Below are 5,295 nucleotides of genomic sequence, written 5' to 3' on the forward strand. Positions count from 1 at the left end.
AAACTATAGCAATACTACATATAGTATAATAAAATATAGCAAACTATTATTTAACCATCAATTAAAAATTGGATAAAGCAAGGAAAATTTTATATAAAATGTCTCCATACTTCAATAAGAAATCAAAAAATATCCAGTAGAAATAAACGGTTACTGTATAAAGCGGTACAAAGACCCATCTTAACTTATGCCTGCCTCATACGGAGCTTTACTATTTCAACAAGTATAAAAAAAATACAATTATTTTAAAAAAAGTTTTAGAATTGGTAATAACTATTAATATGACTAGAATATATAAAATGCACTCTGAATTAAATTCAAACTCCGTAATTAATATGTAAACTCTTCCATTACATGGAAAATAGATATCCAAACCATTTCTTAGTGTAAACGATGACTACAGCATATTTTCAAATAATAAATAGATTCACTTTTTAATTTATATCTTTAGTCAAGACAAAATTTATACTGTTTATATAAGGATCATATTAATGTTTTTCCTGATTCAATTGTTTAGAAATATCACCGGTAAGTATCAATGTTGATGAAAGAATGACGGTTTGAAAGTTATTCAATAATCACTTCCTTTAAGTAAAGTTTAAACTTATCAAAAGATATTTCTTCGATATGTAACGCTCTTGGATTATATGAAAATCGTTACTGTTATCTCAAAAGGCATTCTTTTAACAGCTCCTGGAAGCTCTTATAAATAATAAATTCTTTCTCGTTAATAAATTAAGTTTCGTAATATGGATGGACTCATTCGGCACCTCTTCTGATTTATCTCCAGGAACGGGGTTGAGAATAATGAATCGAGGTTATCGTGCTAGGAAGAAGCTCTGAACCATGTACTCAACAAGTTCAACTCTCGCACGATCTGTTGGTAGCGTACTCTAGAGTTGGTAAGGATGAGCTGATCTAGTACAAAAGAAAACAGAACTCAAAATCATACTTTAACATTGTTACAATAGAATTTCAGAGGTTCAGAAGATCATTGGAATTATTAAGTGAAACAACACTACATAAATATTTGCTCTACACATTGAAAGAAAAAATTAATATATTAGTAGGAGTGTTTTTAATAAATAATACCCGACATTGTTGTATATTTATATGGAGAATAAATACATGTTGCCTAGTTCTCCAATTCTAAAGATAGTAATTTGAATGTAGTTAAATAAAAAAATTCAATCCTGATTCATGTTTCTACTGTTCTATTGTTGATTTACGTTTATAAATTTGGTTCCATGATTTATTTTTAATATGTATGCAGTTATCTAATTATCTTGGAGATGTATCAATGTAGCTTGAGCGTGTGTAGCTACTTATGACTTCCTAAAAATGGGTTTGGCAGCCAGAACGCACATAGGCGAAAGTTAAGTGTTACGCAGATGATTTTACAATATTTCCACTAACGATAGCTATAAATTTGCTTTCATTGAAGCTAAAATAATTAGGCCTTAATAAATTTAAGGCTCAAGCATCTTTGGCCTAAAAGATATATCAAGCTATCTTAAGGCAATGTTTCAACAAGCAACAATGTTTGACAATTTTTATTTTATAAAACCATAATGGTTTGAATATTGAATTTTTTGCTGAATTTAATAAACGTTTTAAATTTGCAAATTCGTATTCATGATGTGGAGTTAAATAAAAAAAGTTTTAGCATGCTAAATGTTATAAATATAGGATAGGAAAAGGCAAATTTTAAATTCATGCTAAATTAGGAGATCCCAGCAGATTTTCTGGAAACCTTAATATGTAACCACTCCTTCCAGAACGTACAAATTATTATTTTTATTTATTACTTTATTATAAAATTTTTAAATATTTTGACGTTTTAAAAACGTAATAAAAAAATTCAATCCAAACATGAATTATGAGCAACTAATTAATCAAAACGATAACAGGCAAAATAGTGTGTACCTGAGCTGCTTGATGCGTGGCGTAATTAACAGACCTTTTTACAGACAAGAAAAGTGTCAACAATCATGAAGACCCCTACAATAGTTAAAATAGCTGTAAAAATGTTAAATTAAATAAAAAGCTTGGAATAAATTTTAATTTATTTATTTTTTAAAATAGCTTTATAATTGTGAAATTATATAGAAAGCTTGAAATTAATTTTAATTTATTTATTTAAATTAAATGTATATTTAAACAAAAACTGCTGACTGCGCATTAGTTTAATTTTACAACAGCAATGAATTGAATAGGCCAAAACGTTGGTTGAGTGTTAAAATAAGCTAAGGAAGTTATACAAGTGCTAATACTTCCATAAAAATAATATAAAATATAATAGACTATTTAATAAAACTACCATAGTGTTTCATCCAGCTTTGTTGTATTTATTCAGAGGTACCAAGACAAGATAGAAACAAATTAAACAGAATTATCAAAAATAAAAAGAACGAAAAAAAAATAATTAAAACCTAAAAGTAAAAGTAAAATAAGAATAAAATAAGAAGCTTGATTTATGGCTAATATCCAACAGAATCAGACTATAATGAAAAACTGATTATTTTAAACAATGATTTTAGGAAAAGTACTAGAGAATTAGTGAATTATTTGCTTCTGCGTAATAGTATGTGCTTAATTTCACAATCATGAAAAAAAATCAGAAAATCTTAACACTAGTATTAAAATCAACTTAGTAAGAGAACTTAGGCAATAATCTCGGATGCAAGATAATAGTCTCTCTTATTGAAATGCTCTGAGACTGAAGAGCGTGTCTTTTGTTACCTCCGCTTCGGTTGAGCATTAATAGTGCCCCCATGCAAATCAAGTGCGGAGTGCACTGAGAGGAGAGAGCATACCTATCTACGAGGTGCATAATATCGTTTTAGGATATCAGTCTTATATAATAGGTCAAGAATAGATCAGTGGCGTCCATCCGCGTTATGGAATCGGGCATTGCAACACTTTCATTGTGTGATCATTTTTATTATTTAACATAAAACGTTAAATAATAACAATAACAATAAATAATATTAAAAAATTCACATCGAAAATGTTAAGATTAAAAAAAAAAGATCTATTATTTCACACCATCAACTAAATTCAACTTATTTTCAATAACCATTTCAGTTTAAAATTAGTTCGAATGTATACATTTACGACATTTCTTCCTAGTACAGAGATTCTAACCACGACTTGAATTGCTGCAAGAAGAAGAATTGCTGTCCATACGAAGATCACATTCTTAACTTACGTGACAGGTGTAACTCTAAAACTAATTGCCTACCAAGAAAAATCATAGCATAAAACATTAGAACTTTGTTTACATCGAAAACTATTTAATTCTGCAGATAGTTTACGTCAAATAACAATTGAAAATAATCAACGATGACTCAAGTTAAGAAAACTACTTACTTAGTACCACTGTGATACAGGATCTATTATCAGTCGTGATGGAATATGAAATTATATTTTTTTCACAATATATAGAATTTTACAATAATGTAATAATTATATTAACAAGTATGATATCTGGAATTAAAGCAAGCTTATTGCGCCTACAATTAACATAACATAATAAAAAGTCAATTTTTTTGACACCATTAATGAAACAAAATTACACAAGGAATGACCGAGGAATCAGTCACATGCATTGCACTTTTGGAGACGTTAATATCGCTAATTCGATTACTACTATCAATATTTGTTACCTGTTCGATGCTTGTATTACAATACTGCGGCTCCCCTACACTTCTGAGACTCCTTATGTCCATCAAAGAAAAGAAGGGAAGAAGAAGAAGCTCTTAACAGTACTATCTACCGATTTATTGGTACAAATGGTCTAGATCGGATTTAGTACAGAAGACTTCATGAAAAATAACAGAATATGTTCTGAGGATTAATATAATTTAGCCTGAAAAATATTGAGATATATCTTTTTATAACGGTTGTTCCCAGTAGGTGGTTCTTGAGAACCTTGTGGTTTGGTCGCGGATTGTTTAAAGTTTGGTTTAGTAGAGCGTAGACTATAGGTTGAAAACCGGTGTTTATTATAATGAAATTTTACTGAGATTATGATATAACACAATATCACTATAAGGATTAATACCACAGCACCTATGAATTACGTTCAAATTTACCTTTAATCATGATATAAAACTATTCGACTTCTTGCTGCGTCATGATAGTAGTTAAAGTTTATTGATGATCTCCTGTAAATGATTATTTATAATCAATATAAGTGACGACAATTATTTCACAAATAAACTTTTCTTTTTTCACAACTATCCGTTCTTCACAACTTCTGCCACTTAAATAACTAATTTAAAGAACAATAAAAAGTGTGTAATCGTAGGATTGTTTATATTTGCTATTGTATATACGGACTTAATTTTTTTTTTCTCACCACTTCCTGGTTGGGCAATGATTCTCTTTTTTAGCATCTTATATTATTTCCCAATATTTCCGTTCTATTGAGTTTTTACCGAGACAATTTGAGTTAGTTCTTTAACAATTTTTTTTTTTTATGATCGAAATAATTCTGTTCCTTTTTGTTTAAGGAATCCAGCATCAGACCTTCATATTTTGTTTACCAAATATGTTTATTCGGAAACTAGAAGTTAAATATTATTACAAACCACATTCGACGACTTCTAAGTTCACCAAGTGTTCACAGTATGTAAAATTCAAGTTCACAGTTATCAAGTTCTTTGGAAGTATCTGGTATTCACAGATCAAAAGATAAAAAAATAATGGTGAGGTGAAAATCATACAAGAAAATTCTAAAATGCTCAATTTATGGTCAGTCATAATAGAAGAAATTGAAGAAATCTAACAATGGAAAAAGATTTCTATACATGGCCTACATACCTGTATAATTTTGTTGAATATAACTCTTTACGTAATAAAACATTTTCATTTTCAGATACGTATAATTAATCCTAACTAATTAAAGAAATTCCCTCGCCCTCAACGGATGATATTCTGGATTAACGAAACTTTCTATTACGTATTATTACTGATAAGAAAATATGTGTTATACGGAACACGTAATTAGTCATGACTCTTATGAAATGCACTCGTATTGAAAAAAAAGATAACCTTTATTGAAATATGTTTCATTATTCATCAAGTTTATAACTTAATTATTTCAAAAGTAATATTCGAATATTTAATTCAACCTGTCTATAAACTAAATGGAATTGTATTCTGGCCAATAAATTTTAAACCTTTAATTATTTCATGTTTTGATTTAAAAATATTTAATTTCTTTTTAAAACAATTTTGATCCTTTTTCTCTCAACTTTATTCTTTTTTAAACATCCGACGTTTCGACCA

Source organism: Halyomorpha halys, unplaced genomic scaffold, assembly GCF_000696795.3.
Source record: "Halyomorpha halys isolate HHAL.00 unplaced genomic scaffold, Hhal_1.1 Scaffold408.1, whole genome shotgun sequence".
Lineage (NCBI taxonomy): Eukaryota > Metazoa > Arthropoda > Insecta > Hemiptera > Pentatomidae > Halyomorpha > Halyomorpha halys.